This window comes from Seriola lalandi, unplaced genomic scaffold (assembly GCF_002814215.2).
Source record: "Seriola lalandi dorsalis isolate HSWRI2012SDOR001 ecotype SW California unplaced genomic scaffold, Sedor1 jcf7180002054544, whole genome shotgun sequence".
Classification (NCBI taxonomy): domain Eukaryota; kingdom Metazoa; phylum Chordata; class Actinopteri; order Carangiformes; family Carangidae; genus Seriola; species Seriola lalandi.
Window position 1 is genome coordinate 1,834,277 of NW_019525097.1, and position 12,053 is coordinate 1,846,329.

Consider the following 12,053-nt stretch of genomic DNA (forward strand, 5'->3'; position numbering starts at 1 on the left):
TAATAATGGGAGGACCAGAGGTAGACCAATGATATCTGGTGCTTTGGTGCAGATTCAGCTCTTTGAAGTTGGCAAAATTGAAATTAGTGCTTTCACCGACAATATGGCGAGTTTGCAACCAAAAAAAGAAGCTGTTGAAATAATGCGTTGGACCCTTAAAACCACAGAGTATAAGTCAAGTGTCTCATAAATATGCAGTTTTCTGGCAGGAACCACCTTCGTCCCAGCCAACCCTCCACCGCCTGCCATTTCACACCATATCTGACATATTAGTGCCTCGTTATGGATTTCTGCCAAAACTTATCTTATTGCGCCAATTAATAATCCAACAGGCCAATGGAGAGGCAGAGTGTGCCAGCAAGCTGATGCCCGCCATCTGATTCGGTTGCCTTTGTAATTGAATTAGCCAAGAAAATCAGGAAATGTGTGTTTGTTTGCACCAAAGATAAATGTTAACAGATAGCAGACAAAATGAGAGGATGATTCTGTGTTGCAGCACGACATCAGCATGTACTGGAAGAGTCAGTCCACACCAGTTTTCTCTCATCACTCAGCAGAACTCTGCAACACTTGTGAAAGAGTATTTCTGACTGTAATGAGCGGGTTTATGCAGTGCAGCGTGACCACAGTTCCCCTTGAATGCTCTTGACCGTTCTGGATGAAACTTCCTGCTTATGAATTAGACTGACATATGTCATTTACACCGTTGTTCCTTACCTTAAATGTAGGGTTGTAGAAACCTCCTGCAACCATTTGCAAAAGACTCAAAAGGTAACATGACTTTTGTCTTTGTAACATCAGAAAGTGAAGCAAAGTGGTCTTTGAGCCACAACAGCCAAAATATTTAGCAACTGAGTGTGTCCAACATTTATACACATGACCATAAGGAATGTGTAACTGCCTAATTATCCCTCATAGTGAACATGTGTGGAAGCACCTGCTTGTAATATACTCCATGTTAGTCATTTAAGCAGGTGTTTCCTCGATTGTATATTACATGACACTCTGTGCTGAATATATTCAAGGAATTTCTGTTTCATCTCCCTACAGCTGCAAAGATACTGTTTAAATACTGCTGCCTAAAGTCATACTATCTGCTTTCTATTTTAAATTTCTTAATGTGTCCGCTTGCATTGAATGACAAACGCAGTTCCCTTGATGGACTATACCGCATGTCATTATGGTTTCACATTGGTCTTTACACGAAACACACGACAGATACCGGTCTGTATTTTCCTGCTTCACAGTACAGCTAGATAACAAGGGCAAATCATTTTGCCTCGTTCTTTTTGACCCTTCCTTCTTCTTTTTGGCTTCAAATTTGTGTCATTCTTTCCTCCTGCACTGTACAACAATGTAGGGTCCATCTATTTTCCAGCGTCCTCACCAGTTGCCATACCTTTACGCCCAGAGAACCCAGAGAACAAAGACCCTCTTCAGCAGTGTTTCCATACAGCTCCAGCCAGGCCTCCTCCTCAACACGTGGATATTAATTGTGATGTACTGTAGGGAGGTTTAATAGACACTAATCTTACTGAGGAGAGGAGAGAAGGGGAGGGAAAGACATTAAATGTGCCTCAAGGTCAGGGAATGAAAAGTCAGGGGTTCTCCGAACTCATTACGATTCATCCTCTGGACACCAACGGTATCTGTACCAAATCAGATGGCAATTCATCCAATAGTTGTGGAGACGTAGGAAAAGGAAAAGTATGGGTCTTACCAAAGTCATTAGGACACATCTGGGGACCATGAATGTCTGCACAAGTTTTTATGGCAGTCAATCTAACAGTTGTTGAGATATTTCAGTCCAGACCAAAGCGTTGGACCAACCATCCGACAGACAATGCCATCACAGATCTAAGGTAGTTAGGGCTGGATGATACCAATCAAAAATCATATCTCAGCTTATCTTTAGGCTGAAAGGCAATACACAACATATATCTCAGTATTCTGTGGGTTAAATGTTCAGTCGTGAAGTCAAAGCCACATGTGAGCACTTTTATCAAAACAGACTGCGATGAAAATAAAAGACAGGTCTGTGGCAAAAGAATTTATGAGCGAGTGGGGTTGGTTTCAAAGGGAGAGTGGGGGGGAGGAGGAGGGGGGTAGGATTCGTGGAGAGCGTGAGAGAGGAGAGATGCAAACACAACAATATTGTCTCATCTTATATCTTGTTTGATAATATATCAATATACCTTATAAAGTCCATATACTGCCCTAATGCCAGTAGCGTGGCCACAGAGACAACAAGTTCAAATGCTAAAATAGCTCCTACAGAGTTTTTTAAGATCTTTCAGATTTCGCCCAAGAACTGAATGTGTATAATCTTCTGTGTAAACAAACTTGTTTTGCCTTTAACCAACTCACCCAGTCTTGGATTCAGCCTCTCAGCTCTGCCGTTGTAAAATAACCACTAACTTATGGAATGTACTTCTTCAAAATAATTCAGAGGCTCCATTCAAATCTTCCTGCAACCCATCGTTAGGCCCCGCCACTGTTGCCTACAGGCCTTGCATGAGCTCTGCTCAAAGTCTTTTTCTCCTCCTCCGAGCCGGCCATTGTTGTGGGGGCTGATAAATATTTACTCTTCCCAGCTTGGCAGGGAAATGAGTGGGAGGGAGAGGGACCCATTGTGACAGAGGGGTCAGAGATGCTGACAAGCCAGCAGGGTCCTTCCTTCCCCACTGGCACCTAAAGCCCCAATACACTGTTAGGTCTGCACTGGGACAGACCCACTGCCAGTAATGGCTGGGAGCTGGGATGTTTGTGTGAGTGGGTGTGTGATGGAGATGGAGGGGATTGGGGAAAAGAGACAGAGACAGGCAGACAGTCAAGAAGGCGACCACAGAAAGAGACACAGGCCCAGATTAAAAAAGAAAAAAGAAAAAGAAAATAGAGAGGGTGCTTTTGAAAAGGAGAGCGGAGAAGGTTCCCTTCTGAGAGCTGTTTACATGACAGACCACCAGCAGAACTCACAAGACAATAGAGGAAAGAGGATCTACAACACCAGACAATACCGCCTGAAAGAAAAGAGGCACTGGCGTTATGAATACACACGTCCCTCCAGGCTTCATCTCCCCATTTACCCACTTTTTCAACAAAAGAAACCCAATAGTCATTTTTCCTAGGCAGAACAAAACAGGGCTTTCCCGGGGGAAGCCAAATTTAAATTGTCTATGTTAAAGCAAAAATATTTGTTTAGTTACAGTTCTTTACAAAACGTAAAAAAAGTATAGTGGTCTGTGGGAAATCCTGCAGTGAGGCCTCACAAACCTGAGCCTTCAGGTCAAACCTCTAAACTTCACTTCACAAGTTCCCGATTAAAAGACAGTGAGGAGAAAAAGAGGAATTTCAATCACAGAGAAAAATAAATCCATGTGTTTGAATAACTGTTACTGAAAAGATAATCTTTCTTGCACACACTCAGACATGCATGTCAGCCAGGCGTCAAACACTAATGTATAGGTGAAGCTTGCTACTACTCTGATCAAAGACTTTCTTTAACAAAACCTCAACAATAAACAGCTGAGACTTGCATTGATCTGAAGCCGTGTGTCCGTGCCTCTCCTTCGTTTATCATTCCCTCGGCCGTTCCCTGGTTATAAGATTCCTGAGTGAAGTGAGAGTCGGTGAATTAAAGCAAACATTAGTCAGACTGTGGGCTGAATTATACAACAGACTGGCAAAACTACACGCAGTCGATCTATGAGAGAAGACAGCAGAAGTGCAGCAGACACTACATCACATAGAGATACTACTAGTGTTCAGAAAATTAAATTGTATCTTGGTGATCGAAGGAGGAGGAGGAGGAAAATGAAAGCGTTTGTGCTTCTATCAGAGATGTCAGTAAAGAAAAGCTGAACAGAACTGAAGACTATGTTTAAACTGAAGGTAGCCCAAATCAAACCATTTCACTATTTGCCCCCTATAACTAATTTGCATTCATTCATTCATTCATTCATTCATTAGCCATACTGCTCATCCTTGGGCGCGATACAGCCTGGACAGGTTGCCAGTCTATCACAGGGCTGACATATACAGACAAACAACCATTCACACTCGTGTTCAGCCTCTGTATTGGAAGCTGTTTAAAGTCGGCAGTTAACCTAACACGTCTTTGGGTTGTGGGAGGAAGCTGGAGGACCCGGAGAGAACACACCAAAACTGATTGCTGAAAGATTGAAGGAGAAGAGCTGTAATGAAGGTGCTCAGTGGAGGGACGATGAGTTTGTCAAAACCCTACTGTACCTGCCCCTGCACCCTCAGCACAAGCAATAAAGAGACTCTGCATTACAATGTGCATTATGTAACCAGTATTGTGCATCATAACTCACTGCAATAACTTGGCTGGACACAACATCTGGTACGAGCACAACATCCAACAGCAGAATGAGCACTGATGATTCTGTGTGCTTCATTAACCTTCCATTCACAGAGCTTACTGTATATTTTTCCTCCAATAACCTCATGAGAGTCGAGCCAGATGGATTATGTCTCACTTTTTTTTTTTTTTTATTATATAACCAGCAGGAAATGCTCTGATATGCTTGTAATACAGAACCGGTAATTTGGGTTCAGTCATTTTCCTTTTGGACACGTCACCATCCATTGTACCTAATGACTGCACAGAAATTGTGATTTTAAAGGTTAATTTATACATCACATTTGTTGCCTGGAACTTTAATATGGCAGAAATATAAAACCAAATAAATTGGTGTTAAATTGGCTAATACAGAATCACTGTTAGCCAATGTATTCATCCAACCCTAATAGTAATAATGTGCTTACAATCCATTTCAGTGTTTTTCCAAATATTTGGAAAATCGAGACTGAGATTTTTAAAACCATCTGTTACTGATAACCAAACAAGACTCCATTGAATTATTCCAAAATGTTTCAACACATCATATTTATTGTCCCTTGATATTAAGATGTGGTTTCATTACAGCGGACGAGATTAATCATAAATCAAACTGTGGACGCATTTCAAGTAAAATCATATTCTGGCTCCAAACTGAGCTTATACACTGATGTCATTTCACTACACCTGCGTCTTGTTATATCGAGGAGTGGTGTTTTCCTAACGCCCGACTAACAATCACATCAAGAACCACAACAGATTATTAAAATCAACAAATCATAAACTTTAATGAAGACATCATCCCGAGTCCTCACAGCTGAAGCTTCTAATGAAGCAAAAAAATAAATATATAAATAAATGCGGCCGCGCCAGGATGAGGTTATTGGACATGAAACGGCTGCCAGAGGCATCTCCAGACCGACGTACTGTAGTACAGACAAACATCCCCAAACCTTATAAAGACCGCTGGATAACCTGAGGCTTTGGATGATGGAGCAGAAGTCGGTAACAACTCTCCACGATCAAAGCTAAGAAGGATGTGTTTTGTGTTTGTGTGTGTGTGTGTGTGTGTGTGTGTGTGTGTGTGGGTGTGTTGGAGAGGGAGGCACAATGAGCTGGCTGCCAGGCTCAGCCCAAATGTACAGTCAACCTAGTAATCAAGGGTTCCCATGCACGAGACAGTCAACACAGCTGCTAGCGGAGAGCAGGGAGGGTGGATCAGTCGCTGGTTACTGGCACATTCGATTGAGTCAGCGAGCTCACAAACATTAGGATAAATCACGGAAACCCTTTTTACTTGCCCTCTGACCACCTTCCTGTGGTTTTTCAATCAGTCACTTGGTACGTGATGTCTATACGAGGCCAGTCCGTTGTTCAGTGATTAGACGGATCCATCTGAGAATGTTTTGGTGATGGACAGACGCTAAAGTGGGAATCGATCACATGGCCGCATGCGAAAAGTGCACGGCTTAAAATAAAAATAAAATTCTGCTTTACGCAGCCTGGCCATCTATTCTGCCAGATGTGCAGGAGTCGGATGATCGACAAACGGAAGCGAAACTCGTCCTTTATAGGGAATGCCATGAGACTGTCCTTTAGAACATTATCTAGAAACTGAATTGATCAAGAATCAAGATGTGTGCGTGTGATTGAGTCGCATCACACAGTACATTGGCTTTGTCGTCATTAAACACAGCAGCACATCAGAATATCAGGAAGAAAAGATGTTCTGAAGCCACTCTGTCAGTCAGAATTAGGAAAACTCCCCGCAGGACCAGAGGAGCGCAGTCAGCACAGTTGACAGAAGTTACGATAGTCTGAAGTTTGATAATCAACAGCTGGACGACCACTACAGTACAGTCTGTAAAACATTTACATCATAGCCAGAGGAACACTGGGATTTTTGAGGCCAATACCAATATCAATGTTTAAGTTTGTGACTCAGGAGCATTTTACATTGCATTGCAAGTGTTAAGTGTTAATAAACACCCACTAATATCAGTATAATTTTTTGAATACATCAATTCTTGGCTCCTTTACCAACTACCTTAAATTACTTCCCCTATGCAACCTTCACTGTGTCATTCACTGCAATTTTGGTCTATTTAATTACAGCCACAATTTGCTGCAGGAAATGATGACACTCAAAGGGGAGAACACATGTAGAGGAAAATGTACTGGAAAATAGCTGAACACACATCACCAAAATATTAAGTAATTAACAAATATTGTTAGCAGATTTTCACTTTCTGACCTGATGAAGTGAGCTCTGGAAGAAGGTCAGTGTTTACTTCCTCTGGGGCTCTAAGAAGCTTTTCACAGGCTATGAAATCTATTAAAGGGAGAGTCTGAGCAGCTGCGGGCAGCAGAAGTTGGGCTGTCCATGTTACAAAGCAGCCACAGCTGTTTTATTCTAAGTCTTCTGCAAATTCACCCATGATACACACACACACACACACACACACACACACACACACACAATAATAAATGAAGCCAGGCACGCACACATTACACACTCAAACCTTTACACGCATGTGTACACTCGCAAACCTGTTCGCATGCACGCTGCTGAAGACTAAAGCACCCATTTTACGCCTAGGTGCACACACAGACGCACACACACACACACACAAACACACACACCAGTCTGTGTTCCCGACATCCGAACATGACAAGGCAGCCAATGTGAAAGAATGAGGACGGAGGACAGGCTGGCGTCCAACTTGAACCTGCTGAGACTCTGAGCAGAGAGAGTTGTTGGCTGACTGACACGGCACTGAAAGCCTTTCAGCAGGTCAGGGCAGAACGAACCAGAAAGACTGAGTGAGTGTGAGAGAGAAATGTGTGTGTGTGTGTGTGTGTGTGTGTGTAACTGGGTTAGTGAGAGAAGTGTGTTTAGTGCTGGTGATTACCTGTGCATGCAAGGCTGCTCCGCTGCCTGAGATTAGATATATACTTCAACATGAGGTCATGTGTTGGACAGAGTAACAGGACACAGTTCACCCTCAACTGTTGATACTATTTTTCTTGGTGGGGATAATTTGTGAATAGTTGTACACCATCACGTAGTGCTGTAGCCACAAATCATCCAAACAAACCTGTTTTGAGAGGAAAATTTCCCTCAATTCCCGCATTGAAATGGCCAGAATTTCATTAAAACAATACAAAACCCATCATCATTAAAGAGTGGTTGAGAGATGCATGTTTTCCAGATACAAACTACTTCTTCCCAGAACATGAATCTTAAACTCTTAAACAGTCTTTGAGAGCACGAGGGCACTGTGAGCTATGAGCCGTAGGTAAACACCTTTAACTTGCTCGCTGACCCAGTTGTAGCGAGGTGAAGAACAAACATCCTCACCTTTTACCGGAGGCTTGTCTGGACTCGCCAGACTGAGGCCCAGGGTGAAAGGAAGAGGACCGGCAATAGGTGCTTCACTCTCTCACAGTCACCAACTCCATTGCATTTTTTCTTTATTAGGCTGCTTGTGATTAAGGGACACAGATTAAGGCATGGTCACTTTTCCACTCTGATGTTCTGATGAGCTCTGGAGGATTGGGTTGGTAATAAATCTTTTTTTTCAATGGGAGGACAGAGTAACATAAAGATCAAGACAGAATGGGTTTGCCTTGAAATAAAAACAAATCAGAAGCCCTGTTTCAAACATGGGTTTCAGCTTTATTGTGGATAATGCTATTTATGTAACCTTACAAGGCAGCTGGATTTCTCCCACGAGAGAATCCATTTTGTCAGGTTCCAAGATACTGGCCTGTGGCCGAACCACAGTGGTTCAAATCATTGAGCGTCCTATTCGGGAGGAACTACTGGCAGCTACGGGCGTGACTTTGACGTGACTTTGGTGTGACGACAGCGACAAGCAACTGTTCGTTAACAGCGATAGCGGCTCTGGAAGAGGTTAGCATAGATGCTGCTATAGCATCAGTTATATCAGAGCTGGAGAGTGTTTCTTCATCGAAAGAAAAGCAGAGAGCAACACTGAAGAAGAACTTTTCGTTCTTCTCCTGACTGGCTTTGGCAAGAGTTTAATTCACCAACTGGATCTGCCGCTAAAGGAAAAAAATGGGAAGGATACAGAATCTGATTGGTTGAAGTTAGCCCGTAATAGACAGTGATAGATGGTTCATCCAATCACCTGCCAAGTTTTTTTGAAAGTATCTTCCCTTTTCCAAACAGTTTCCAACAAGGCCTCTGTGTAACAAGCCGTCCAAGGAGAGTCACAAAAACCATGAAAACAGCTCCAATACAACACCATGTATCAGTTAATACATTATTTGTATGCTAACATACAGGTATAGTGTTTACCACATTCCCCATCTTAGTTCAGCATGTTAACATGCTAACATTTACTAATCGGCACTGACCACAAAGTAGAGCCGAGGCTGATGGGAAAGTCAGCGTTGCAGGTATTTAGTCATAAACCAAAGTACTGGACAAAGGGAAACTTGGACCTGATGGTGCAGCTAGATGAAAAGTTAAGTGATCCCACTGTTAGCTTGGCTATGAAACATCCTCTTGCCACCGCTGTGGATAACTAATTAGCAAGTACTTGAAAATATCAGTTAAAGGGGACACATGTATCAATATAATATATCTCAGACTGATCACCTCAACAATTTTACTCCAGAGTTTCTCCTGTAAATTCCATTCAACTCAGCCAGGAATCATTCTACAGGTTTCTCTACTTCACAATTCTCTCTTTATTCATTAATAGCAAACTGCTGCAGTGCTGCTCAAGTCAACTTGAGTTAGCGGACACAAAGGACCTCATAGGGCGTGCAAAATTAGGTCAGACATGTCTGACAATATCCGTTCAAAGCAAGTGTCAACACTGAGTATTAAGGGAAGCAAGATATGTGGAAAGGTCTATTACCTAGTGGAAAAGATACTATATGATGTTCTGCTCTGCTCAGTGACAAGTGATTTCTGAACAGTGTATTTACCTGTAGGATGACAATGGACCATGCTCTGCAGCTATTCATGCGTTCAGGCTCTTGAAGTCCCCAGAGAAACAGGTAAATCTGTGGACACAAAGGAAATATTCATTTTTAACTTTTCAAGATACATTAAAATCACAATTAAGACCTAGACTGGGCAATATTTCTGCCATGGGTACATCTGTACCTTAAATGGGAAAAAAAACTTATTGCCAATTTTCCCCCAAAAAAAAAAAAATCCCTTGGAAGAAACCAATTCAAAACTTTCCAGTTCCAGAGTCTGGCCTATGTTGTTTTAATTGGCAGATAATACAGAACAAAGACTGAGAACGTGTTCAATAGGAGCTGCCAGGGACCTCACACACGTTCAAAAGAAAAAAAAACACCAAAACCAAAACCCATACAAACGCACATATTCACTGACGTCAAGATGGCTGCCTCCTTTTTCTCAAGTTTGTTTTGATGCAGCTTCAGTGTTATCTTATTCCTTTTGACCAGTTTCGATGTCATTTAAACTGAAGACCAAAGAACTTTTTCTTTAATCTTGTTCTAATTGAGAGCGGTGACTAATTAATTCTGTGGACTGGGTGGGGCGATAACCTGCTGCTGCCTGGAACGATTCTCTGGAAGCTGAAACCAGAAGGATTGTATCTTGGAAAGAAAGAACTTTCTCCGGACTTTTTCTCATGGAGGAGAATCCCTTACTATGACCGAGGGCAAAAGGGTTTGAAAATTAAATTTGAAAACACTGTGAGAAGTTTTTTTTTCAGCCACGTGGAAGAGTTTCCTGAAAACTTTATCTGTGCTAAGTGCGATAAAATACGATACAATAAACGATGCAATGCTAAGTCAAATGACAGAGCTAAGCGTTATTTTTCAATCTTCAATTGGAGCAGCTGCCATGGGAAATCTCGGCACTCCTTGCATCAAGTCTCCCAGTTGAAGAGCAAAGTGCGGAAACACTGGCTGTGGAGCACTTTCCACCACTGACCTCTGACACTGCAGCTCCAGCTAAGGGACGCTCAGTGGGCTCCTGTTCCACACCATGCCCCAAGGAGCCTCCGTGGAAATGGGTTGGCGACAAAGGCAAGTGGGAAAGACGGAGGGGAAGTCCCCCACCCACTACAATCTCATCCAGAAGTCAGGCTGGAAAACTGTTCAACAGTTCTGAGCCCAGACTTTTACCCTGATCGCCTGCATCCCAAACACTGGGGCTCTCAGATACTCACCCACAAAATAGACCCATGTATCTCACAATGACTTCTTAACTCACCCATCCATATCTAATCTATAAACCTCGCCATCTCAATTAGAGGCAACACCGCCGCAAGTCAAACACGAATACACTCATTTTGAATTTGCAGGACAACCACAAATTAACATGGCTCTTTATAACATAAAAAGTCCTTTTAGGTCAATGACTTGATCTTTGACCAGAACTTGGACTGTCTTTTTCTTGCCGAGACCTGGCACCTGCCACACCATAATGAAGCCTGTCCACCAAGCTGTATTTTCTCCTATTCATCCAGAGTGGAAAAGAAGGGTGGAGGGACAGCTGCAGTCCATAGACAGACTCAGACAAATTCAGCATCCTTTCCTTACAGTAACTGTGCATAGGCAGGATTTTTCCAGTATAGAGAATTATGATGCTATTGTCTACCAAGAGTTGCATTAGGTGGGTTACTGTCAATTGTAACTGCAATTGCGGCAATGTGCCGATGTGGTAGCACTGTATTATAATCAGAGCAGTGCATCAGGAAAGGTGCTGCTGAAACTGCTGATGAGGAAGAAAAGAGCCTTTCATTTGCATCCAAGCACATCCAGTTTCTGAATGTTTCCTAAATTAACCAATCAGCATCAGAATAATGAGGGAATGTGAAACAGATTTTACAGAAACAGATAATAGATAAAGACTATACAGACTATGTTTTTTACATTTTGTAAGAATGACAAAACTGGAAACAAATTTTCTCAGTCAGCCAAATATTAGCTGAAATATTCAACTGGTAGAGATTTTTTTTAAAAGGCAGCAAAGGTTTGTTGTTAGGCTGAAGGAAAAGATTATCTTATGTGGGTATAGGTGATGATTTGACAGGTGATGAAAAGAGGAGATAAGAGGGTTTGAAAAGACTGACAGACTATATCCCCCTGCCCGTGACGCCAGTCCAGGAAAGGAACAGGTAGCCTGATAACAAGGTTGTGATATGTCCTTGAGCATGTCTAATGGCCCTGCAGAACAGGAGGCCATTCAAGCCCAACATATGGTCCACATCACCAATTACCAAGGTGTGCGTCGATAGGGAGAAGATGAAGAGAGTGGTAGCCACAGAGGGAGTTTAAATATGGACAGATGAGGAGGGGGGAGGACTTTTAGCCAATTTAGAGTAACAACCTCAGGTCAGAGGGACGTATTTAACTCGGCACAATGGCTCAAAGTTCCTCCCCAGACTCCCTGTCTCAACAGTGGAAGTGTAGACACCTAAATTTCTCAAATCAAAAAAAAATAAAAGCATTTGCACATAGACAACATGATATTGAGAGTTGCCTCAGCAGAAGAATAAAAACAGCTCAAATCGTCATATTTTTTACTTCTTGATATACGTAAGGCAAGCATGTAATACAAGCTTGTACTAAAATGACTTTTTAATCAAGAACATGTTCCCTATTCTTTATTTTTTCTTTAGATATGACTTTATGCTCCATGCATGTCGAGTGTTGACTATGTGTCCCATGTGGT

General features: G+C 42.3%; 1 protein-coding gene across 2 annotated transcripts in view; it reads right to left on the reverse strand.

The window, feature by feature from the left end:
• disp1 (dispatched homolog 1 (Drosophila)) overlaps positions 1 to 12,053 on the reverse strand; it is a 79,870-nt gene that overhangs the window by 45,566 nt on the left and 22,251 nt on the right. For both annotated transcript variants that reach the window (XM_023415001.2, XM_087176223.1), the window contains one exon: positions 9,323 to 9,400. The gene's annotated coding sequence lies outside the window, so the exon portion shown is untranslated. The remainder of the gene's footprint in view (positions 1 to 9,322; positions 9,401 to 12,053) is intronic.